The sequence below is a fragment of the Rhinatrema bivittatum genome, chromosome 5 (genome assembly GCF_901001135.1).
Source record: "Rhinatrema bivittatum chromosome 5, aRhiBiv1.1, whole genome shotgun sequence".
Classification (NCBI taxonomy): Eukaryota; Metazoa; Chordata; class Amphibia; order Gymnophiona; family Rhinatrematidae; genus Rhinatrema; species Rhinatrema bivittatum.
This window is the reverse complement of record NC_042619.1, coordinates 191,493,623-191,521,418: the sequence shown is the minus strand read 5'-3', so window position 1 is coordinate 191,521,418 and position 27,796 is coordinate 191,493,623.

Sequence of the window (27,796 nt, the reverse complement as noted above, 5' to 3'; positions counted from 1 at the left end):
TAGTTTCCCCGGTCCAAGTTCCGTAACCTTTCTTCCATGTACCGCCTCCAGGCGAATTTTTATGTTCTGTTTCAATGTAAACCGATGTGATTTGTATTAGAGATGTGAATCGTGTGATTGATCGTCTTAACGATCGATTTCGGCTGGGAGGGGGAGGGAATCGGATCGTCGTCTTTTGAGTTTTTTAAATATCGTGAAAATCGTGTAAATCGAAAACCGGCACACTAAAACATCCCTAAAACCCACCCCGACCCTTTAAAATAAATCTCCCACCCTCCCGAACCCCCCCCCCCAATGCCTTAAATTACCTGGGGTCCAGTGGGGGGGAGGATGGGAAAACCGGCACACTAAAACAACCCTAAAACCCACCCCGACCCTTTAAAATAAATCCCCCACCCTCCCGAAACCCCCCAAATGCCTTAAATTACCTGGGGTCCAAAGGAATGGTCCCGGTGTGATCTTTTACTCTCGGACCTCCGGTGCTTGTAGAAATGGCGCCGGCGCTACCTTTGCCTTGTCATATGACAGGTCAAAGGTAGCGCCGGCGCCATTTTGTTTTTTGTCCCCCGAGGTCAGGAGCGTAGGAGATCGCTCCCGGACCCCCGCTGGACCCCCAGGAACTTTTGGCCAGCTTGGGGGGCCTCCTGACCCCCACAAGACTTGCCAAAAGTCCAGCGGGGGTCCAGGAATGACTTCCTGCATGCAAATCGTTTTTCCATACGGAAAAACGATTCGCGGCAGGAGATCGCTCCCGGACCCCCGCTGGACCCCCAGGGACTTTTGGCCAGCTTGGGGGGGCCTCCTGACCCCCACAAGACTTGCCAAAGTCCAGCGGGGGTCCGGAACGACCTCCTGCAGTCGAATCGTGTTGTCTACGGCCAGCACCATTTTGCGCCGCCATTTTGCGCAAAATGGCGCCGGCCGTAGACAACACGATTCGACTGCAGGAGGTCATTCCGGACCCCCGCTGGACTTTTGGCAAGTCTTGTGGGGGTCAGGAGGCCCCCCAAGCTGGCCAAAAGTCCCTGGGGGTCCAGTGGGGGTCCGGGAGCGATCTCCTGCCGCGAATCGTTTTTCCATACGGAAAAACCAAAGGTAGCGCCGGCGCCATTTCTACAAGCACCAGAGGTCCGAGAGTAAAAGATCACACCGGGACCCTTCCTTTGGACCCCAGGTAATTTAAGGCATTTTGGGGGGGGTTCGGGAGGGTGGGGGATTTATTTTAAAGGGTCGGGGTGGGTTTTAGGGTTGTTTTAGTGTGCCAATTTTCCCGCCCTCCCCCTTCCCCTCGCCCTTCCCCCGATTTACGATTTTTTGACGATAAATCGGGGGAATTGTTATTGTATCGCGGCTCTAACGATTTTTGACGATTTAAAATATATCGGACGATATTTTAAATCGTCAAAAAACGATTCACATCCCTAATTTGTAGTGCATACAGGAACACCGGTATATAAAAAATTAAAAATAAATAAATAAGTGCTGTTCCCATGCTGCGGGGTGTCATCTCTTTTCATCTGCTCCAAGTATTGCTCCCCTGCTGCTGTATCTCGTCCTGGGCCTCCTGCTCCCATGTGTCTTGGGCTGCTCCTTCAGTGCTGCTTCTGGACCATGTGGTTGTTCTCCTGCTGCCTGCATGCTGCAACTTGGCTGTCGTAGCACTTAGGCTGTCCCCTTTCAGTGCACTCTTTCAATATGGACAGTTTGAGGCCTTTGCTTGAACTTTGCTGCCGTGGCTCTTTGGCTGTCTCCTTTCAGTGCACTCTTTCAACATGGACAGTCTGGGGCCTTTGCTTTTGCACACATTGTACTGCATAATGTACCTTTCACTTACCAGCAATACTTTACCTTTAGGGGTGCCACTTCCAGTTTCTAGATCTTCTTAGTGTAATCATGAATCTGCTATATGGTTGCTATACCTGTATATTTCATTCTGCTGTTAGCATGTATTTTGGTACAGGTTGATAATGAATGTGCTGTTCAGAAAACATGTATAATTTCAAGATATTTCTTCACTTGTCCCGGCAGATTGTAATTACCTAAGACATTGCCATTATTGTCAGCAGTGCAATACCGGATTTTGGTAATAAACTGCACATGGCTTGGATAAAGAATCTTGCTGTTGCTCTCCTTTCATTGTGTTGTTTATTGTTAAGGGTTGCAAAGGGCAGAAGTTTGCTTCCACCTGACCTTGCCTGTATCAACTGGCTGTTATATTCACAATGTTCACTTTGTAGCATGCCCGACCCTATGGGCTATGGAATTAAAAAACTTGTTCGGTGCATGTCAGTACAGCCAAGATGCACAGATCAATGACAAGGGCCTAAATGTGGCCATTGACTGCATCCTCTGGATGCCTCCTTTACAATTCATACTGTTATGCTAATGTTGCTTTAATTCTCCTCTGTGACACAGCTGTGTAGCTTAAACGGCAACACTTTATACAGTGTGCATTTACAGGCTGGGTGTTGAAAGCAATGAATGTAGAGTGTCAAGTAGGCAACGGTATACTTTATGTGCAAGGAGTGAATTTCAGAGTCCAAGGTTATGTGACCACATACAAGTAATGTTGATATTGTACAACTAAGTAGTATATTTAATATTTATAGCAACTAAGAAGGCATAGTGTGTCGCACTCTATTGTGACCTGTGTACATTGTTAGAGACACTGGGGTGGATTTTAAGAGCCCTGCTCGCCTAAATCCGCCCAAATCCAGGCGGATTTAGGCGAGCAGGGCCCTGCGCGCTGGTGACCCAATTTTTCATAGGCCTACCGGCGCGCGCAGAGCCCCGGGACTCGAGTAAGTCCCGGGGTTTTCTGAGGGGGGCGTGTCGGGGGCGGGCCCGAACCGCGTGGCATTTTCGGGGCATGTCGGGAGCGTTCCGGGGGCGGCCCGGGGGCGTGGTTACGGCCCGGGGCGGTCAGGGGGCATGGCCACACCCTCCGGACCCGCCCCCAGGTCGCGTCCCGGCGCGCTAGCGGCCCGCTGGCGCGCGGGGATTTACGTCTCCCTCCGGGAGGCGTAAATCCCCCGACAAAGGTAAGGGGGGGGTTTAGACAGGGCCGGGCGGGTGGGTTAGGTAGGGGAAGGGAGGGAACGGGGGTAGGCTGCGCGGCTCGGTGCGCGCCGGCTATACGGAATTGATAGCCTTGCGCGCGCCGATCCAGAATTTTAGCGGATACGCGCGGCTACACGCGTATCTACTAAAATCCCGCATACTTTTGCTAGCGCCTGATGCGCCAGCAAAAGTACGCCAAATCGCGTGGTTTGAAAATCTACCCCACTGTGAATATGAAGGTGCTTAGAAATGTGTCAAAACTGATAGTGGTAGTACATAGAATGTGATCTTTTATTGCTCAATTATAATATTTCCAAGCAAGTCATGTTTTCTGTCCATTCCTTTTGGGCATGGAAGAATGCCTTCTGACGTTTCAAATGAAAGGTCAATTAACAGCACATGAACTCCCTGCCTAAGAAGCAGCAGACAAAGAGCATGGTATGCTTTGTAGAATCACATTCGTCATTAAAAAAAAACCCCTTACACTGCATGTACTGCCTGTATCAGTTTATTTACATGAGCTTGCTATTTCACGACAAACAGCTATGCAATTTGCCTATAACATTTTTTACAGTTCACTATATTGTACACATACCTTTTTATTAATATTTTGAGGTTCTGTCTTGCACTGGTTGAATACCATTAATGGGAATTTGTGCACACTCAGGGCTGAAGCCTGAACAGTAGGCCTCACCATTGTATCTGTACTATATGAAGCAATATGGAGCAGGCGATATGCAGATGCCCAAAGGTCCTCCCCTTGCTTTGGGAATGTGTTTGGTAGGTATAAGGGAATCCTTACCAGAAACATACTATACATACTCACAAGGGAGGCCAGTGCAGGCATGGGAGTCAGACTGTAGAGGTGTTCCTGATACACAGCTCCAGCAACACACCACTCCCTCTGCTACTTGCTACCTCTGCAGATGCTGTTCCATAGAGTACTGACGTACTCCTGCTGTGTACTTGTGGAATCGCACATGACCCTATGGAAGAAGATTCACCCCAAACACAGCTAACTGGAACTCAATGTTAGTATAATGTATTAGTTTACCTACACTGATTTGCAGTAGTAAACACGAAGATGGGATTGGTGAAAAAGGACTTTTATTGAATCTTGCCCCGACTCTGGCCGAATTTCGCTGCTTTAGGAGCTGCCTCAGGAGCTTGTCAGCCACAACTGTCGGCTCTTCCACAAACATACTGTTTTTTGGATTTGCAAGATATCAAATGTTGATTCCTTTCATACATTTGTACTTATGTATGAGAAATATGGTTATGGCTAAAACCACACTAGTGCAGCTATGGTTTCAACATCAATAATATTGCTTGTGTGTCAGCAGCAGGACTTGGTCCGTCGTGGAAAATGGTAATGAAACAGATACAAACATGGTACTCAGTGACCGCTTTTTCACAATCCATGTGTCAGGATTGAATTACAGAATGGCCATCCAGACACATACACACAGAAAGGGAAAGGGGCACATTTCTATGTAAATGCAGTGTGTAAAGCTGCGTGACGGAAAATAAAGGTGTGAAATATATCTCTAGAGCAAGCAGTAAATAATCATTATTTGCTGTCACTCTCCAGGCAGCACAACATGCACACAGGCATGGGCCTTGTCATTAAGTATGCAAGCTGCCAGCATAAATTGTTAACGGTATCTGAAAGGTGGCTTGGTCTACGTACACCTAAACACTGCATGATGTGATTTACTACAAGCACTTGCTGTCCAAACCTTGCTATGTTGCTCAGTACAAGGTGAGGAAAAAGCCCATATATGGGGCATAACTCCTTCATATGTCAGTATGGGCACTGCCACACTTCTGCACCTGCAAGAACAGCACATTTACCGAGTGAGTTCATTTGTAACTGAAAACTAATGGTAATATTTAGGACCATACTGACCCCAGTACATATTGGGTCAGTGTCAGCCATGAGCTACAGAAGAGAGCTCCTACTACATCAAAGCAATAAAAAAGGTAATAGTGTAAAAAGGACTTAGAACCAGATTACCTGCTAACATCTTATGTAAAAGAGACCCAAGGGAGGAAGCACCAAAAGCTGGAGGCCCCGCACACAACAAGTGACCGAGTGACCAAGGCGCACTCAGAACAACATAGCCTAGGTATCACGTTCACGTAAGTTAGCCATAGCCACTACATGTTGCTGTCCCTTCACATACACATTGTCCTATGGTACTATGTTAATGCCAAGCTTGTCTATATGGATCAAGATGCTCGTTGTCAGCTTACTGTAACTGGTTATCAGTCATTGCCACTCCTTCCTCCACAAACATAAAGTATAGCTGCATTCTGGAAACACCTCTGTCACAGACATTTTTCACATGTACTTACTTAATGGCAGATTGCCTAAAGGGCCCCGGAATGGTTTAACACACTCTACATGGCAGCTTTGCACGATGTCAACATCTTAAGGACATCATCAAGTATGATAACCACCTGATATTTGTGGTAGCAATAGCCCTAGCGAATGAAAATGGAGTGCCACTGAGGATGCTTGCTGACTCTAGGCTCATATTAGATTCACTTGACCACAGTTTGGCTACTGAGAAAGCCATAGAGCCCACCCTGCATGGACTGGATAGGACCAGAGGACACAACAGCAATCATAATAGTGCCAAATTTTTACAGCAGTCACTGAAGACTGTTCAGCTTTGCTGCTGTTCAGCTGTTCACAGGTCGTCACACACATGTGGATGAGCTACAGCAATAAAGTATGAAAGCCTGCAAGTGTGTAGCATTAGGTTGTTAGCGGTACAGTATGGTTAGTGTTTGACGCAGGAGTGAGTTTATTTATTTTTTTATTTTTTTATTTATTTAAAAACTTTTCTATACTGTCATTCAGTGATATACCATCACAACAGATTACAAATAGGCATGTAAATAATTTCAGAATGGATTATAATTTAACTAGTAGGTGCCAAAATTGTTCAGTTACATGATTCGAATAATATACACTATATGTGCTGTGGATTGTAATTCCATTTATGGGATATCCATACATGAGAAATACTGTAATTCTTTAAATTAATACTTAAGTATGATAAAAATAAAAGAACTCATATATGTTATCTGGTGACTTTTTCTGTTTGTCTGTGCGTAGGAGTCCTTTTCTTGTTTATTAGTACCACCTATTCCCCACTCTCATTGTGAAAAGCTTTTTTGAAAAGCCATGTTTTTAAATTTGTTTTGAAGAGTTTTAAATTTCTCATTACTCTTATTACAGGTGGCATTGAGTTCCATAATATTGGACCGGCTACTGATAGTGCTCTCTCCCTCACTTGGGTCAGCTTAGCTGTCTTTACAGAGGGAATGGTTAGTAGAGCTTTATTTGCTGATCTGAGGTTTCTCTGGGGGACATGTAGTCGTAATGCAGTGTTTAACCTATCAGTATTTTCTTCATTGATTAGCTTATGGATTGTGTATAGTGTTTTAAATTGTACTCTTTATTCGATTGGCAGCCAGTGTAATTCGGCCAGTGTTTGAGTGATGTGGTCCCTTCTGCTTTTTCCAGTTAGAATTCTGGCTGCGGAGTTCTGTAAGATTTGTAGTGGTCTTAGTGTTGTATATGGTAATCCAAGGAAGAGCGTGTTACGATAGTCTGTGTTCGCGAATATAAGTGCTTGTAGAACAGTTTGAAAGTGTACTTGGGTTAGTAGAGGTTTTAGTCTTCTAAGGACCATTAGTTTGGCATATCCCTGTCTAGCTTTTAATGATATGTGTTGTTTGAGGTTGATTTCATTGTCAATTATTACTCCTAGGTTTTGAGCTTTTTCAGTTAATTCCACTATCTGATCGTTTTTAAGTTTGATGGGATTCTGGATTAATTCAGTGGTTTTTCATTCAAGGTGTATGAATTCTGTGTTTTCAATATTAATTACCAGTTCCATTTGGCTTAGAAGTTGTTTAATTATATTTAGGTACAACATTGCTAAGTTCAACGTTTTTTCAATTGTTTCCTCTACCGGTAAAATTAGCTGAATGTCATCAGCATATATGTCATGTATGATATCTAGACCTGCCAAGAGGTGGCATAGGGGCAGCATATATATATTAAATAGAGTTGCCAAAAGTGCTGAACCTGGGGGGACCCCAGTTTCTAGCTTGATTTTGTCTGATATTGTGTTTTTTATCTGTACCTGAAAGAATCTATTGTTTAGGTAGGATCTGAACCATTCAATTGATTTGTTTTGTAGTCCAATTTCTTCTAGCCTTTTTAGAAGTATGTTATGATTTACTGTGTCAAATGCTGCTGACAGGTCTAGTAATATCATAATGTAGTGTTTTCCGCTGTCAAACACACGTAGTACATTATCTGTTAGAGAGATAAGTAATGTTTCAGTACTATAGTGTTTTCTGAAACCGTGTTGTGAGGGGTAAAGTATGCTGTAGTTGTCTAGATGTTCTGCTAGTTGCTTTGGTATCATTTTTTCTTCTAATTTAGCAAACATGGGTAGGTTTGAGGCAAGTATATTGTTACTCAAGATGTTTGGGTCACTGTTTTTTTTCTTCAGTATTGGTTTAATTATTGTACCTTTAAGAGAGTCTGGCATTAGTCCTTCACTAAGTGATAGGTTAATTATTTTTGCTATAGTGTGGGAGGTTATGTCAGCTAGTTTTTTTATGACCATGGTGGGAATGGTGTCAGTTTTATGAGGGGAGGGGTTCAAATTTTTTATCATGGATTCCACTTCGATCTGGGACACCTCGTCAAATCTGGACCATGGTGCCACATCTCTTTTGTGCATCTTAATTTCCTGTTTGTTAATATCGGAATCTTTGCTTTAAGGTTAGTGATTTTATAAGAACATAAGAACATAAGAAATTGCCATGCTGGGACAGACCAAGGGTCCATCAAGCCCAGCATCCTGTTTCCAACAGAGGCCAAAAACCAGGCCACAAGAATCTGGCAATTACCCAAACACTAAGAAGAACCCATGCTACTGATGCAATTAATAGCAGTGGCTATTCCCTAAGTATAATTGATTAATAGCCATTAATGGACTTCTCCTCCAAGAACTTATCCAAACCTTTTTTGAACCCAGCTACATTAACTGTACTAACTACCTTCTCTGGCAACAAATTCCAGAGCTTTATTGTGCATTGAGTGAAAAAGGATTTTCTCCGATTAGTCTTAAATGTGTTACTTGCTAACTTCATGGAATGCCCCCTAGTCCTTCTATTATTTGAAAGTGTAAATAACCGAGTCACATCTACTCGTTCAAGACCTCTCATGATCTTAAAGACCTCTATAATATCCCCCCTCAGCCGTCTCTTCTCCAAGCTGAACAGCCCTAACCTCTTCAGCCTTTCCTCATAGGGGAGCTGTTCCATCCCCTTTATCATTTTGATTGCTCTTCTCTGTACCTTCTCCATCGCAACTATATCTTTTTTGAGATGCGGCGACCAGAATTGTACACAGTATTCAAGGTGCGGTCTCACCATGGAGCGATATAGAGGCATTATGACATTTTCCGTTCTATTAACCATTCCCTTCCTAATAATTCCTAACATTCTATTTGCTTTTTTGACTGCTGCAGCACACTGAGCCGACGATTTTAAAGTATTATCCACTATGATGCCTAGATCTTTTTCCTGGGTGGTAGCTCCTAATATGGAACCTAACATCGTGTAACTACAGCAAGGGTTATTTTTCCCTATGTGCAACACCTTGCACTTGTCCACATTAAATTTCTTCTGCCATTTGGATGCCCAATCTTCCAGTCTTGCAAGGCCCTCCTGTAATGTATCACAGTCTGCCTGTGATTTAACTACTCTGAATAATTTTGTATCATCCGCAAATTTGATAACCTCACTCGTCGTATTCCTTTCCAGATCATTTATATATATATTGAAAAGCACCGGTCCCAATACAGATCCCTGAGATACTCCACTGTTTACCCTTTTCCACTGAGAATATTGACCATTTAATCCTACTCTCTGTTTCCTGTCTTTTAACCAGTTTCTAATCCACGAAAGGTCATCGCCTCCTATCCCATGACTTTTTAGTTTTCTTAGAAGCCTCTATGAGGAACTTTGTCAAACGCCTTCTGAAAATCCAAATACACTACATCTACTGGTTCACCTTTATCCACATGTTTATTAACCCCTTCAAAAAAATGAAGCAGATTTGTTAGGTAAGACTTCACTTGGGTAAATCCATGTTGACTGTGTTCCATTAAATCATGTCTTTCTATATGCTCTACAATTTTGATCTTGAGAATAGTTTCCACTATTTTTCCCGGCACTGAAGTCAGGCTCACTGGTCTATAATTACCCGGATCGCCCCTGGAGCCTTTTTTAAATATTGGGGTTACATTGGCCACCCTCCAGTCTTCAGGTACAATGGATGATTTTAATGATAGGTTACAAATTTTAACTAATAGATCAGAAATTTCATTTTTGAGTTCCCTCAGAACCCTAGGATGCATACCATCCGGTCCAGGTGATTTACTACTCTTTAGTTTGTCAATCTGGCCTACTACATCTTCCAGGTTCACAGTGATTTCGTTCAGTTCGTCTGAGTCATCACCCCTGAAAACCATCTCCGGAACTGGTATCTCCCCAACATCCTCATTACTAAACACGGCAGCAAAGAATTCATTTAGTCTTTCTGCAATGGCCTTATCTTCCCTAAGAGCCCCTTTAACCCCTCTGTCATCTAATGGTCCAACCAACTCCCTCACAGGTTTCTTGCTTTGGATATATTTTAAAAAGTTTTTATTATGAGTTTTTGCCTCTATGGCCAACTTCATTTCAAATTCTCTCTTCGCCTGTCTTATCAATGTTTTAAACTTACCTTGACAATGCTTATGTTTTATCCTATTTTCTTCAGATGGATCCTTCTTCCAATTTTTGAAGGATTTTTTTTGGCTAAAATAGCCTCTTTCACCTCACCTTTTAACCATGACGGTAGTCGTTTTGTCTTCCTTCCACCTTTCTTAATGCGCGGAATACATATGGACTGCGCCTCTAGGATTGTATTTTTAAACAATGTCCAAGCCTGTGCAATGAAATAGTGTGCTATTTCATTACATTTATTCTCTTGTGGGGTATGGGTGCCTCTGTTTTATCAGTAGTCAGATTTTTTTACAATGTTAATTAGTGCTGTGGGGTTATTTGTAAATTTTTCAATTTTTGAGCTAAAGAATTGGTTTTTTTTTGTGTCGAGAATTACTTTTTTGTAGTAGGCTAGTTGTTTCCTGAATTTGGTTAAACTTTCCTCTGATTTGTCTTTTTTCCATTTTTTTTCTTTTTTCCTCAGATTTTGTTTGACTTCCTTTATCCTCTCATTAAACCATGGGTTTCTTTGCTTAGGCTCATGTATTTTCATTGTTTTTGAGGGATTAATGTCATCAGCCAGTTTACTCATGCTAGTCAGCCATTCAGAAGTTGCGGTGACACAGTCTTTGTGGTCAAAGTGTATTAGTGTCTCTTCTAGTTTATTTTTTAAAGTTTCGATGTTAAAAGGTGGACGGTATTTAAACTCTAATGGTTCATTTTTTATTTCCTTTGGCTTTGTACAATTAATACTGGACTGAATTAGGAAATGGTCTGACCATGGAATTTGATTATATTTAGTTTTCATGTGTTCAAAGAAGCTATGGTTGATGTATGTGAGGTCAAGTGAGTGTCCTGCTTTGTGTGTGGGTTTATCTGTCATTAATATGAATCCTAGTGCAGTCATCAAATCGTTAAGTGTCTGGCATGTATTAGATAATGGAAGTATATCCATGTGGAGGTTGAAATCTCCAAGTACCATGGTTGGTTTGGAGGGGTTTAGGTTTACTGTTAAATATTCAATTAGCGGGGATATATTTAGCTCAAGTATGCTGGGGGGGGCAATAGATAAGGCATATTTGAGTATTAGGGATGTGAATTGTTTTTTGACGATTTAAAAAAATCGTCAGATATTTTTTAAATTGTCAAAAATTGTTAGAGTCGCGATACAATAGAAATTCCCCCGATTTATCGTGAAAAATTGTAAATCGGGGGAGGGGGAGGAGGGAGGGGGGAGGGCGGGAAAACCGGCACAACAAAACAACCCCTAAACCCACCCCGACCCTTTAAAACAAATCCCCCACCCTCCCAAACCCCCCCAAAATGTTTTAAATTACCTGGTGGTCCAATGGGGGGGGGGGGGGTGTCCCGGCGCAATCTCCCGCTCTCGGGCCATCGGTGCCATTTTGGCTGCCACTAATATAAATGGTGCCGATGGCCCAATAAAAAAAACCCCCACCCGACCCTTTAAAATGACCCCCTTAGCCTCCCCCCCAAAAAAAACCTTTTAAAGTTACCTGGTGGTCCAGCGGGAGCACGGCGAGCGATCTCCCGCTCTCAGGCCATTGGCTGCATTAATAAAAATGGCGCCGATGGCCCTTTGCCCTTACCAAGTGACAGGGCAAAGGTAGCGCCGGCGCCATTTTGAATATTGGCAATACGGCCTGAGTGCAGGAGATTGCTCCCGGACCCCCGCTGGATCCCCAGGGACTTTTGGCCAGCTTGGGGGGCCTCCTGACCCCCACAAGACTTGCCAAAAGTCCAGCGGGGGTCCGGGAGCGACCTCCCACACTCAGGCCATATTGCCAATATTCAAAATGGCGATCGCTCCCCGCGCTCCCGCTGGACCACCAGGTAATTTTAAAACCTTTTTGGGGGGTTCGGGAGGGTGGGGGAGGGTTTTTTGATTATCGGATCGGGCGCAGCCGATAATCAGAACTCAAATTGGGCTGGGCGATACAAATTTTAAGATTTGGATCGGAACCGGAACCGATCAGATTCCGGTTCCGATTCACATCTCTACATGGTATAGCTGTTTTTGCCTCATTGGCCATATTCTTATCAGGGGATTTCACTTTCTCTTTCTTTTTTTTCTGCAATTTTGAGGTTATTCCTGCAGCAAATTTACAGGAAAAAAGTTTTTCCTCTGATTTCTACACTTGTATTATATCAGTGTTGGGTTTCTAGCACTGCATTTATGATTAAAAAAAAAAAACAAAAACAACTCACGACGTGAGGGATGGCACCTGGAGTTCAGTAGTTTCATGTCCTGTGGCTCATCACATCACATGATCTCTGGGTTTTGATTTTAAAATATGGAAGTATGCATTTAAGTCTTGTCCCTGCCCTAGAGCACCCATTCCCCACCCATTCTCCTTTTTCATCTTTTTATTCTTTGCGCACACAGTGGTAAATACATGCGTATTTGCAGCATTAAAAAATCCACATTGCTAGCTTGTAGCCCAAATATGCATGTATGTGGTCATTTTTGCACGAGCAATGCTTTTAAAATTGACCTGTATATGTATGGACCTCTTACAAAGGTTTTCTTAAGAGTGACCATGACCTCCTTAGATTTCATCTTTTAAATTAAAGGAGGTGGAGAGGCTGTCAGTTTCTCAAGGAAATTTATACTGGAGAAAACCCCGGAGCTCTCCTATGAGTTACTCTAACATCAGGGTAACAGAAGTTCAAATCATTCAAGCTTTGGGTAGAATTCCACAGTTATCTGAATCATGTCTCTGAAGGAAACACAATATAAAATATTGCATAGAGCCTTCTTTTTGCAAGTTAGAGCCTTCAGGGCTAAAGTAACAGATTCAGGTAGATGTAATAAATGCAAGACAGCGATACTTTGGTGCATGTATTCTGTTTTTTCTCTTTTATACGTCTATTCTGGCAGGATAATAAGTTTCTTATGTGAAGTTATAGGGAAATTGGCACAAACCTAGCTTGAGGAAATCTTATTTAAAGACATTTTTAGTTTCCCCATTAAATGTAAGGGGGTCAAGCAATTTTTCAGGAAGGCTTGTTTGTTGGGGAAGACAGATATTTTGGCAGTCTGGAGGGAGCCAAATTTGCCATTCTTTTGGCAGTGGTGAAATATGTTGCACAACATGATAAAAATGGAAAGTTTGGACAGTGGTAATAATTTTTAGTACAAAAGACTATGTTGTTTGTCTTGGGAACCTTATATTCAATAGCTGACACTTAAAATTAGATGTAAAATTCTCAGTTATATATAAGCTCTGTAAGATGTTTATCCCTCATTTATTTATCATTTTCATATGAATCTTACCTCTATCAGATTAGCTGTTTATATGGGGAGGGGATGGGGAAGGATTGGAGCTGGGGAGTTGTGGAAGATCTTTTAAGGTTTAAGAATGCTATGTTCTAAATAGAATGTTGTAAATGCTGCAGTATTCATGTCGCTTGGTATGCTTAAGGAAAAAAAATATGCCAAGTGATGGTTCTCTGCAGTTTTCTGGGTTTTCAATAAAAAAGATTGATTATTAAAATAGGGAAAACACTCAGGGTAGTTATAAAAGAAGGTGCATGCTTCTGTTGCTCAGAAAAGTCTAATTTTGACTGAGCTGGAAACTCATATATTAAATTTTCTTGACAGTTATTTTCTTCCTACCAGGACGAAAATTGCTGTCAAGAAAAAATATAATACAACAATAACAAAAACATGAATCTGTACTTGAAGAAAGGACATAGTCACATAAGGACAGAGGTACATTCATCCATATCCAAACCAATAATTCCCAGATGATTCTGTGCTGTGAATTCTTTATTTTAATGAGAAAATGATTCTGAATACACAGGTTACTTAAGAAATCATTGTTGTGTGGAGGGAGTCTTTAAATTCTTAGGCACTTTAAACCACTTGGAAATTTTATGAAGAGAATGCCGGTGACTTTAAATTTCTCTAAAACCAGACCACACAAATTACAGTCATCTACATAATAAGTACTTAAGAAAACAATATCTTTGAAGTCTGTCAAGTTGATAACGAAAGCCTTTGTTACTAGTTTTAGACCCAACCATTACTGTCTGTCATCTAATCTTTTCTTGTCTTCTTTCCTCTTACCTTGGCTTGCAAAACTAAACCTATTTTAGGTAAAAGTTTGCAGTTTGGAGTCAAAATAATTAAACACATTCCTGAATCATCAGCAACACTGTATTAATTTGTCAAGGCTCTATAGGGTAAATCAAATGTTTCTTTTAAAAATAATAATTAGCAACAGTTATGGTGTTCAGGTATTGTGAGGTTGAAATGGCAAAAGTGAAGTAAATGCTAAGAAGTAAATGTTGCCAATCTTAGCACAAAAGGCACTTTACACAGAATATACCCATGTGGTGACAATAATTCCATTTAACAGGGAAGTGTGTAATGTAGATTAATAACATATAAGAAAGACTACACTAGCTTTTAATTTTACTTTGCATCATCTAAATAAGATTAACATTTCAGAATATCTTACTTTAATATGTAGAAGGTGGACCATTCTAAATAGCCTCAGTTCCATCTCACATGGGTTTCTGCCATGAATGGAAATGTGCTTGTCCTATAACCAATCCTCTGATGTGTTTTTCTTTGCTCAGCACGCCAATGCTGCCAATCTGCAGAGTTGAATGTGCTGTGGCTATATTTGTTTGCCAGAAATCTCCCTCCCCAAATCATTCTGGAACCACAGAAACAGCAAAGGTCTGATCTATTTATTCATTTACTATAACTTGTATTACAGGACAACTATCCTGGATTACAAGTTGTAATAGTTACAAGTTACATTAGTTGTACAAATTACATAAAACATAACAAATGCACAAACAAAATTTAAAGCAGAACAGATAAAACTAAAACAACAACTCAAAATGCCTATACCTCCGTGAAGTTTGGAAATCTCAGCCTATTTTTTTGGACTAAATACTCACAAACAGGCCGATACAGTACAGTGCGCTCCGACGGAGTGCACTGTTAACCCGCCCTTGGATGCACATTTTCCCTTACCCCTTATTCAGTAAGGGGCGGAAAATGCACGTCCAAACCGCGGCACCTAATAGTGCCCTCAACATGCAAATGCATGTTGATGGCCCTATTAGGTATGCCTGCGCAATACTGAAAGTAAAATGTGCAGCCAAGCCGCACATTTTACTTTAAGAAATTAGCGCCTACCCAAAGATAGGCGCTAGTTTCTGTCAACACCGGGAAAGTGCACAGAAAAGCAGTAAAAACTGCTTTTCTGTGCACCCTCCGACTTAATATCATGGCGATATTAAGTCGGAGGTCCCGAAGGATAAAAAAAGTAAAAAAAAAACAAAATTTAAAATTGGTTGGCGGCTGTCGGGCCGAAAACTGGATGCTCAATTTTGCCGGTGTCCAGTTTCCGAGCCAGTGGCTGTCAGCGGGCTCGAGAACCGACGCCGGCAAAATTGAGCATCGGCTGTCAAACCCGCTGACAGCCGCCGCTCCAGGTCAAAAGGAGGCACTAGGGATGCGCTAGTGTCCCTAGCGCCTCCTTTTGCCCATTTCTACCGCACCACCTAATTTAAATACAGAATCGCGTGTACAGGCGAGTGGCCTGTGTGCTCGCTGGGAGAGCGGGCGTTCATCTGCTCTCCCACGGACTTTACTGAATCGGCCTGTAAGTTTTTCTGTATGCAGTGATTTCAAATAGACAGACATCACAAGATACTTGAAATTGATCAGGAACAACAAATGCCAAAAACCTATTAAATGCCTTAGATTACTCCCAGTGGACAAGAACATTCCATCTGTAGCAGAAGAAGTAAAGAGATGAATGAAAATCTAGCAAAAGCCCTGGAAAAATTGCCCCACAAGAAAAAAAAAAGTCCTACTAACCTCCATAGATGTTCCCATTGTACTCCCAAGAATTTCAAGTTCTACAGTGACAAGGGTGAAGACTCGAATAGAAATAAAACAAACCATGCCTCAAAAAGGACTGAGTACAGAACAAATTGCATATGAGACAAAAACATCAGAACAACAACAAAGGTTACAAAAAAGATACATAACCCAATATATTGAACAAGTTCCAAATCAAACCAGAAAACTGTCTAAAATAGTTAATGGCTTTCTACAACTCCCTCCTCAACAGAACCATATCACACAATCAGAATGAATGGCAAATGACTTTGCTTCCTACATTGAGGAAAAAAAAACCCAAGAACTCACAAAAAGTCTTCCATTCTAAAAGATAAATTCAACCCCTCTGTGTTACGCTTGCCGTACACAGCAGACCCGCCTCATGGCCCCCTCACCTCTCTGCAGTAACTCCAGCTCTTGGTTCCTCCACTCTGGTGGTGGTGGGCCACCAGCTCCATCTTCGGGCCTCCCCTAGTGCCTCCGGCTCAGCTGCAGTCCCTGGTATTCCCAGTCCAGCCACCACGTTCATTGCTTCACATCTGGCCTCTCCGTGTGGCCTGCAGAGAGATGCCGCTACTCGGCGACGTGCCCCTCCCTAGGTGTGCGAGCACACATCATCAATGCTTATGTAGGGTCCCCGGCGGAAACCAAGCTGCGGCCCCCGGATGATGATGTCAGTGGAGCTTCAGTATTTAAGTGCAGGCTCCGCTCCCTAGCTTTGCTGGTTGAGTACTCATTGCCTCCTTAGAGATTTGTCTCACTCCTGAGTTCCTGTTCCTCATTTGATCCTGGTTCCTGTCTCCTTGTTCCTATGTTCCTGCCTTGCACTTTACTTCGGATTGCTTACACGGAATTTGACTCTGCTTTGCCTGACCCCGCCATTGACTCTCTCCAAGCTCAGACCTCTGCTTCGCCTGACCACGCCATTGCCTCTCTCCAGACCCGGACCTCTGCATTGCCTGCCTATACTGTTGCCTCTCTCCAGATCCAGACCTCTGCATTGCCTGACTACATCATTGCCTCTCTCCAGTCCCAGACCTCTGCTTTGCCTGACTACGCCTTTGCCTCTCTCCAGACCCAGACTTCTGCATTGCCTGACTATGCCGTTGCCTCTCTCCAAACCCAGATGTCAGCATCGTTCGACTATGCTTGACTATCTCCATGATCAGACATCAGCCTTGCTTGCCACTGCTTCCAGATTGCTGCCAGCCCTGTCTCAAGCCTGTCTCCTGATGCCTCTTCAGCTTACTTCCTGGACTTGGTCAATTCAGGCTTTGGCCTGCTCTTGCTCAGGCACCTCCTGTCTGCCTTTGTTCCTTTGGCGCCCAAGTCTCCAGGACACTACCTTGTCCGGTGTAAGACTGTACCATCTCTCTTCTGCTGCCTCTGGGCTGAACTCTATCTCTTCATCATCTGCCTACAGAGGCCCACCTAAGTCTAGCTGGCCATGGCACCCAAAGGCTCAACCCGCGGGGAACAAGGGCTGGTATTGGTTATGCTCCAGCTGGCCTCTGTTCATCAGCCCACAGCGCCTGCTGACATTGGGGACTCATAGGTCCCTACCTACGGGTTGCGATATCCCCACTTCGGCCCAAGGGTCCACCTCCGGTGCAACAGGTTGCAAAAGCCATGAACTCAGCGTCCAAAGTACATGCATCAGTTTCTTGAGGCACTGGCCACCTCCATTGAATGTCTCCACACCCGGCCTGATGCCCTTACCAGCAATCCGGGTCCAGTACTGGCTCCTAGGGATGTGAATCGTTTTAGGACGATTAAAATTATCGTCCGATAATTTTAATATCGTCTTAAACCGTTATGGAACACAATACAATACAGATTCTAACGATTTATCGTTATAAATCGTTAGAATCGTGAGCCGGCACACTAAAACCCCCTAAAACCCACCCCCGACCCTTTAAATTAAATCCCCCACCCTCCCGAACCCCCCCCCAAATAACTTAAATAACCTGCGGGTCCAGCGGCGGTTCCGGCGCCTCGCTGAACGACCTCCTGCAGTCGATCTCCTGCCGGCGCCATTTTCCGTACGAAAACGATTCGCGGCGGGAAATCGCTCCCTGACCCCCGCTGGACCTCCAGGAACTTTTGGCCAGCTTGTGGGGGGCCTCCTGACCCCCACGAGACTTGCCAAAAGTCCAGCGGGGGTCCGGAAGGACCTCCTGCCGTCCAATCTTTTTCGTCTATGGCCGCCGCCATTTTTCGGCGCCATTTTGGAAAATGGCGCCGGCTGAAGACGACAAGATTGAGGAGCAGGAGCCCGTTCCGGACCGCCGCTGGACCCACAGGTTATTTAAGTTATTTGGGGGGGGGGGGTTCGGGAGGGGGGGGGATTTAATTTAAAGGGTCGGGGGTGGGTTTTAGGGGGTTTTAGTGTGCCGGTTTTTCGATTTTTCGATTTTTCGATTTTTAACGATGTTCCGGCGAGGGATGGGGTTCGGGAGGGTGGGGGATTTAATTTAAAGGGTCGGGGGTGGGTTTTAGGGGGTTTTAATGTGCCGGTTTTTTCGATTTTTCGATTTTTCGATTTTTAACGATTTTTAACGATTTTTCACGATATTTTACCCCCCCAAACGGCAACAATACGATTCCCTCCCCCTCCCAGCCGAAATCGATCGTTAAGACGATCGAGGATACGATTCACATCCCTACTGGCTCCTCCTCATCCACAGCCGTCATCTATGCCTTGAGCCTTGTTGGCCCTAACAGCACCCCCATGCTTCAATGGTGACTCCAAGCTCTGCAGAGGGTTCATCAATCAATGCTAATGCAGTTCGCTCTGCAGCCCTCTGTCTTCCAGGATGAATTAACCAAGGTCAATTTTTTTCTGTCTCTAGTCTTGAAGGGAGAGCACTGGCTTGGGCTTCCTTCCGATAGGAACGATCGGACTCCCTCCTAAGGGAGTTGTCTCACTTCATGGCAATGTTTCAATGGACCTTTGATGATCCTGTGTGGCAGGCTGTGGCAAGCACTAGTTTGCTACATCTTTGTCAAGGTCAAAGAAGTCTTTTTACTATACCATTGAGTTTCAGACTTTGGCTTCTGAACTCGCCTGGCAGGAAGACTGCCTACGAGCTATCTACCTGGATGGACTTTCCTCGCTGCTCAGGGATGAGCTGGCTACACGGGAGCTCCCTTCCTCCCTTGAGGACCTTATAGACTTGATGGGCCAAATTGATCATTGTTTCCAAGAGCATCATCGGGAGACTCGGATGCCCAAGAAACCCTCTCGGGTTCGATCCGTTCGACACCAACCACCAGCCCTGCCTTGAGTAGGGTCTCTATTGTGGCCAAGACAGAAGAGCCCATGCCATTGGGCCATGTGCGGCTGACCCTGGAAGAGTACCTCCGGCGGAGACAAACTGGTCTGTGTCTCTATTGCGGACCACTTGGCCACCATCTACAGACTTGCCCCCATTGTCTGGGAAACTTCCCAGCCTAAGTTCAGTTGGGGTCCTGAACTTGGGTGCAACATCTCCTGCCCCTAAACTGTCTGTACTGGTCACCCTGATTTGGGACTCCTGGTCCTTCCCAGTTCTTGCTCTGGTGGATTCCGGAGCAGGAGGTAATTTCATCCTTAAGGATCTAGTTCAACCCCTGGGTATAAAAACCTATCCTCTGGAAACCTCCTTGTGCATAGCTTCCATTTATGGGGAACCATTACTTGGTCGAATATTCCTTACCACTGAGCCAGTTTAATTATGCACTGGTGCCCTCCACATGGAAGAAATTGAACTACTAGTACTGGAGAATTAAATTCATCCGGTGGTCTTAGGACTACCCAGGCTCCAATGTCACTCTCCCCAATTTGATTGGTGTTCATTGCAACTGGTGGAGTGGGGTTCCGCCTGCCACCAGTCTTGTCTACATAAAGTGGTACCGCCACCTGTGCTTTCCCTGGCTGCCACTTCTTCTGGGATACCCGTTCCTTATGCTGATTTTGAAGACATATTTTCCAAGCAAATAGCAGACCTTCTCCCACCTCTTCGGATGTTTGATTTCCCATAGACCTCCTACCTGGGACCACACCTCCCCAAGGGCATACTTATCCTCTGTCTCTTCCAGAGACAAAAGCCATGACGGAATACATTCAAGAAAACCTTGAAAGGGATTCCTCTGCCCTTATAATTCTCCTGCTGGGGCAGGATTCTTTTTTGTGACCAAGAAGGATGGGTCTCTCAGGCCGTGTATTGACTACCGCAGCCTAAATTCCATTACCCATAAAGACAAGTACCTTCTGCCGCTGATCTCGGAACTATTCGATCCCCTGCATGGAGCATGAATATTTACCAAGTTGGATTTACGCAGACCTGGTAAAAATCTGTCCCGATGACATTTGGAAGACTGCGTTTAACACCAGGGATGGCATTACAAATACTGGTGATGCCCTTTGGCCTGTGTAATGCAACCGCAGATTTCCAACAAATGATGAACAAAATGTTCAGAGATTTGCTGTATACCAAGGTTGTGGCGTACTTGGACGACATCCTTGTCTTTTCTAAGGATCTGGCCACACACCGCACTGATGTCCGCACCGTCCTCCAATGCCTTCATGAAAATCACTTATTTGCAAAGTTGGATAAGTGTTTATTCGAGAAATCAAGTCTGCCTTTCCTCAGGTACATTATTTCCCAATGAGGATTCTCTATAGACCCTGCTAAGTTAAAAGGAATCCAGGACTGGGCGCAACCCATGGGCCTTAAGGCTCTCCAGCGGTTCTTAGGATTTCAGATTATTTTCACCATTTATTCCACACTATTCAATCTTGGCTGCCCCTCTGACTGTATTGACTCGCAAAGGCCAAGACACTAGAAATTCGACACCGGAAGCCATCACCCCAATGGCACCGGTAGCCCCTGTGACATAGTAAGGGCAAAGGCTATCGGCGCCATTTTGATTACTTGCAGCCGATGGCCTGAGTGCAGGAGATCGCTCCCGGACTTTTCTTTTTCATAAATAACTTTTTTTGTCTAAAAGTAACTTAAAAAACATGATTGTTCTTGAAGATTTTAATGTTCATTTTGATGTTTCTCCATCTTCTCCCCATTATGAGCATTTTCTGGATTGATGACCTTGCTTGGGTGGCATCAACTTGTGAATATTCCAGATCACAACATGGACATATTTTAGATCTTGTCTTTTTAAATTCTAGTTTCCTAAAGTCTGTGTAAAACTTAAGGATCTCCCAGGTTCCTGGTCGGACCAGTATTTGATTACTTTTAACAATTCCCAGTCTTCCAAAGTAAGCCATTAATAATTTTCCCTGTTTTAAAATGGGTTACACTGATTCTGATTGTTTTGCAGAGGAATTGGAAAAGAGTTATCTAATTTCAATCCAACAAATGTGGTCAATACTCGAGCAGTCTGGAAAGCTAGCATTTCTAAAGTCATTGATTTGGTAACCCCATTGAAAGAATTAACATCTCGACACAATCCTTGGCTATTTGGCTTTCCCCAGAGCTGAAATTGGAAAAGTGCAAGTTGTGTTACTTGGAAAGGGATTGGAAACATAATCCTACTTCGGATAGTCTGACCATCTATCACGCTTATCTAGCTATATATATAACAATAAACTTTTACAGGTAAAAAAAGGAATTTTTTTTTCAAACAAGTCAATGTGCAGGTAACAATTTAAAAAATTGTTTTGCATGGTTCAGAAGTAAACTTTCACCCTGTCAAACTCTCAGCAACCTCTTTTAAGTCCTAGTTGTGAAAATGTCATGACCTTTTTCAAAGATAAGGTCACAAAATTGTTAGTTCTTTTTGCTACTGTACCTCCATGGTATTTTTGCAGTCCAGTAAACTAAATTTCCCTATGGTCTCATTTCAAATCTTTTTCTACTCTTCAGGTTTCAGTAGACATTTCCAAAGTGAATATTTCTTTTTCACCTTTGAATGTTTGTAATCCTTCCATTTTTAGAATTTTAAAGCCACAAGTTGCTCCTTATTTATCAAAGCTAATCAATTTATCTTTATGCGTAGATACGGTTCTGCCGTATTAAAAAAGGCCACCGTCTGCCCAATTTTAAAGAAACAGGGTATGCACTACTCTGAGTTTTCCAATTATAGATCTAACTCCTCCCTTTTTTATGAGGTAAAGATACTTCAATGAATTTATTGTTCTCTTACAGACTGATCTGCAGTAGTTGAATGTTGTAAGCTGAACAGATCAGTCTTAATATGATTTAGAGACAGGATTTAATAGTAGACATATAGAGAGTAACAACTCTGTGATACCTTTCCAAGAAGATTGACATTCAAAATAAAACTAAATATCATTTGCGTAAATACAGTATCCCACACAGAGGCCTGCAAGAAGCTTACCAATAGGAGCTAGATACAAATCTCCGCTATGGTATATTGTAATAATGTTCTATTATTGATTTCTCATAAGGTAAAAAGCCTGGGTATCTGGACCGATTCCAAACTAGGATTGTATAAACTACGTTTACTCTGTGTCTTAAAACCACTGCTCAATGCCAGTAACTTTCACTCAGTCATCCAGGCCTTAATTCTACCCTCACTTGATTACTGTAACATGTTGTGACTTTGAAATCTCTTCAGCTCCTACAGAATGTAGTTGCTAGCATGATCTCAGGCTTATAAATGTGTGAGCACATTTCACCAGTTCTCATTGATTTGTACTAGCTTCCTTTCCTTTGAAGAGTAAAATATAAAGTTACTGTTATGGTTCATCACTTACTTCAACTTAATTCTTTCCCATGGGTTAATGCTTTGTTGAAGGTTTAGATTCCTACACATAATTTAAGATCTCAAAGCAGAGGGTTGTTCAAGGCTCCATCTCATAAACAGTAGAGATGTGAATCGTGTCCTCGATCGTCTTAACGATCGATTTCTGCTGGGAGGGGGAGGGAATCGTATTGTTGCCGTTTGGGTGTTTAAAGTATCATGAAAATCGTGAAAATCGTGAGCCGGCACACTAAAACCCCCTAAAACCCACCCCCAACCCTTTAAATTAAATCCCCCACCCTCCCGAACCCCCCCCAAATGCCTTAAATTACCTGGGGGTCCAGCGGCGGTCCGGAACGGCAGTGGTCCGGAACGGCCTCCTGCAATTGAATCGTGTTGTCTTCAGCCAGCGCCATTTTTCAAAATGGCGGCGCAAAATGGCAGTGTCCATAGACCAACACGATTCGACTGCAGGAGGTCGTTCCGGACCCCCGCTGGACTTTTGGCAAGTCTTGTGGGGGTCAGGAGGACCCCCAAGCTGGCCAAAAGTCCCTGGGTGTCCAGCGGGGGTCCGGACCCCCGCTGAATGACCTCCTGCAGTCGATCTCCTGCCGGCGCCATTTTCCTTACGGAAAACGATTTGCGGCAGGAGATCGTTTTCCGGACCCCCGCTGGACCCCCAGGGACTTTTGGCCAGCTTGGGGGGGCCTCCTGACCCCCACAAGACTTGCCAAAAGTCCAGCGGGGGTCCGGAACGACCTCCTGCAGTCGAATCGTGTTGGTCTATGGCCGCCGCCATTTTGCGCCGCCATTTTGAAAAATGGCGCCGGCTGAAGACAACACGATTCAATTGCAGGAGGCCGTTCCGGACCGCTGCCGTTCCGGACCGCCGCTCGACCCCCAGGTAATTTAAGGCATTTGGGGGTGGTTCGGGAGGGTGGGGGATTTAATTTAAAGGGTCGGGGGTGGGTTTTAGGGGGTTTTAGTGTGCCGGTTTTCCTGCCCTCCCCCTTCCCCCGATTTACGATTTTTTGACGATAAATCGGGGGAATTGGTATTGTATCGTGGCCCTAACGATTTTTGACGATTTAAAATATATCGGACGATATTTTAAATCGTCAAAAAACGATTCACATCCCTAATAAACAGGCACAGCCTCATGAGACAAGGGAGAGAACCTTTGCTGCTCCACAGTTCCAGAATTCTTTACCTGCTGAGCTTAAGCTAGAGACAAATACTAAGACTTTTAGAGTAGGACTTAAGACTTGTTTATTTAAATTGACTTTTGCTTGACCTTTGTGTTCGCAATGAAAATTTCTTGAGCTGGTATGATGAACAGTTTTAATATGTTTCTTTTATTTATGTTGTATTTTTTAAGTGGTTTTAATTATGTATGTTTTATTGTAAATCTCCTAGAGTCTTGCACATTTGGCAATTAAGATGTTTGTAATAAACTGTAAATTGTAATAAACTGTAAGTCAGTTAACATAGAAACAGAGAAAACTGTGGCAGATAAGGATTGGAAGACACATATAATCTGCAATATCAGAGAACCTTCTGAATCTCAGATTTTTCTTTGTATCTTCATAGTTAGGGGTCTTTATGCTTCTCCCTTGTTTTCTTGAATTCTGGCACTGTTTTGGAATCTATCACCTCCAGTACAAGACTGTTCTAAGCATCCGCTATTTCTATGAAGAAATATTCCCTCATGTTACTCCTAGGTCTTCCCCCATTGAGTCACACTTCATTAAATCTTGTTCTACAATTTCTTTTATATATTTGCTTAATTTTCATTATTTCCTTTAGGTCAAGTCCTAAAGGAAATGAAGAAAGTGTGCATGAGGATAACTTGCAGATGCGGCAGTTACTACCCTCAGCAGAAGGCATGGATATTACTGACCTTATAGTCCAAAGAAAACCAAAATTGGTGCCAAATTTAGGCCTGGATTTATCAAAATGTGGTAAATATTGCATGCGATGGGAAAAGGGGTGTGTTTATTGCAATTTGTGCTAATACCTATGTGAAGAGTTAAGTTATTGCAAATTGTGATCACTTTTTCATAAGTGCCAGAATGTAGTATTTCCTACATACAACCACTGGGGGAACCATGTTTACTACCAGGAAGGAGAGGGAGAGAGAGAAAGCCTACCCCTAGTGCCCTGACCCTAGATAGGTATTTATATCTCTATGGGAGGCCCACCTAGTAACTCGAGGTGAGGTTTAGGTATTAGTGTATGGGTTAGGAGCCACTTTGACATTCAATGTGAGACATACGAATAGAACAGTGCTCTTTTTTGAACATTTGATGACCCTCGGAGTGAAGAAACTCACCCAAAGATGAGATTTGTGCAATGCTCTCTCAACCTAGCTTGATGGACGCTCTACCTGGGTAACATCAAGCTAGGTTGAGAGAAGATTGCACAAATCTCATCTTTGGATGTGATTACTAAGCTTAACCAATAAGCCTTGGTACTTTTAAAATAGGCTCAGCGTGCACAAGGGTAGGTTTTCGGGGGTTACGCGCATATCTTACACTCATAACCCTTTGAAAATCTACCCCTAAGTGAACAGAAGCTGACACAACCTCTGCATGGTACAATGTTAAGCATGACAATTTTCTGCAAATGTTAGTGCCTAATTACTATTTATTTGAAGTTTTTTACAGATTCAGAATAAGAAAACAGTGAATATGGCACATGAAAAATGTGTGCACTCTTTTAGTCAGTATTTTGCAGCACCTCCTCTGGAAGAAACCACAACATCCAAATGTATCCTGGTGCCAGGACAGCTAAGAGTCTTTCTGTTCTTGTTTTTGGAATTTTTTTTTTGACCCTTCCAATCCTTGCAGAACTCTTTTAGCTGAAAAATATTCTTAAGTCTCCTTGTATGCACTGCATGTTTAAGATGTCTCTACAGATTTTCAATAACATTCAAGTCAGTGAATTGTAAAGTCCATGCCAAATCCTTCACTTTTCTTTTCTAGAAGTACTTCATGATGGATTGATTTTAAGGTACGTCTTGAACTCTTGTCTTACTGAAATAAACAGTTTTAATTTCTTCATAGACTGAGAAAAATTAACATCTAAGTTATGTAAACATTTAATTGAAGAACAAAAAGGATTGAAGGGATAAAAAATGTAAAGAAAAAAACTGTAGAGCCCAAATGCATGAAATATATTTCACAATTATAAAGCCCTCATACTAAGCACTACTGGCATAGACATACAATCTTCAATTGCCTTATATCAAATCACATAACTAGTCTGTAATTGGCCCAATTCATTAATTATGTATGTTTATATATTTTTTTTATAAATATGTAAGTAAAAGCACTTATCTAATCATGTCCAAAAGAGCTGATATTCAGAATGATGGCTGGATGAAGATGAAAATCCAGACATGGTGCATGTTTCGAGAAGAAGTTCTGCATCAGTGTGTGATCATATGTAGTATCTGTAATCTAAACTTGCTACAGAGCCATTGCCATACAACTTCAAAGACTTCAATTTTAAAAAAGAAAAATAAATATTTCCTAGTGAAATGCAATAGAGAAATGAGTAAACCCAACACTGTCAAAAACTAACCTAGTGCTGTCAGCATCTCAAAACAAATGCACACCAAAATCTCAACTAAAATTATTACCTGTATGTATATAAGAACATAAGAACATAAGAAAATGCCATACTGGGTCAGACCAAGGGTCCATCAAGCCCAGCATCCTGTTTCCAACAGTGGCCAATCCAGGCCATAAGAACCTGGCAAGTACCCAAAAACTAAGTCTATTCCATGTAACCATTGCTAATGGCAGTGGCTATTCTGTAAGTGAACTTAATAGCAGGTAATGGACTTCTCCTCCAAGAACTTATCCAATCCTTTTTTAAACACAGCTATAGTAACTGCACGAACCACATTCTCTGGCAACAAATTCCAGAGTTTAATTGTGCGTTGAGTAAAAAAGAACTTTCTCCGATTAGTTTTAAATGTGCCCCATGCTAACTTCATGGAGTGCCCCCTACTCTTTCTACTATCCGAAAGAGTAAATAACCGATTCACATCTACCCGTTCTAGACCTCTCATGATTTTAAAAATCTCTATCATATCCCCCCTCAGTCGTCTCTTCTCCAAGCTGAAAAGTCCTAACCTCTTTAGTCTTTTCTCACAGGGGAGTTGTTCCATTCCGCTTATCATTTTGGTAGCCCTTCTCTGTACCTTCTCCATCACAATTATATCTTTTTTGAGATGCGGTGACCAGAATTGTACACAGTATTCAAGGTGTGGTCTCACCATGGAGCGATACAGAGGCATTATGACATTTTCTGTTTTATTCATCATTCCTTTTCTAATAAATCCCAACATTCTGTTTGCTTTTTTGACTGCCGCAGCACACTGCACCGACAATTTCAATGTGTTATCCACTATGACACCTAGATCTCTTTCTTGGGTTGTAGCACCTAATATGGAACCCAACATTGTGTAATTATAGCATGGGTTATTTTTCCCTATATGCATCACCTTGCACTTATCCACATTAAATTTCATCTGCCATTTGGATGCCCAATTTTCCAGTCTCACAAGGTCTTCCTGCAATTTATCACAATCTGCTTGTGATTTAACTACTCTGAACAATTTTGTGTCATCTGCAAATTTGATTATCTCACTCGTCGTATTTCTTTCCAGATCATTTATAAATATATTGAAAAGTAAGGGTCCCAATACAGATCCCTGAGGCACTCCACTGTCCACTCCCTTCCACTGAGAAAATTGCCCATTCAATCCTACTCTCTGTTTCCTGTCTTTTAGCTAGTTTGCAATCCACGAAAGGACAGCGCCACCTATCCCATGACTTTTTACTTTTCCTAGAAGCCTCTCATGAGGAACTTTGTCAAACGCCTTCTGAAAATCCAAGTATACTATATCTACCAGTTCACCTTTATCCACATGTTTATTAACTCCTTCAAAAAAGTGAAGCAGATTTGTAAAGATTATAAAATGTCAATCAAAAGAAAAGGGGAAAATGTCAATCAAAATGTCAATCAAAAGAAAAGGGGAAAAGATCATTATAGAGTACCAACCAACTTCTTGATTGAGAGAATTAGGGGAAACTATATGCAGAAAAAAGAACAGAAATTGTTCTCTGTAGTTCAGAAGGCCTTGCCGGTCTCCACCACGAGAAGGGGCAGGAATTTGTTCAAGAATGCCCCACATGAGTTCTTCAATAAAGTAGCTGTGTGCTAAGCAATGGTCAACCATCAGAGCTTGAGTTTTATGAGTCTGAACACAACTCCAATAAGAAAGCCAATAAGAAAGAGTTCAAAAAAATCCCTAAAAACGTATCT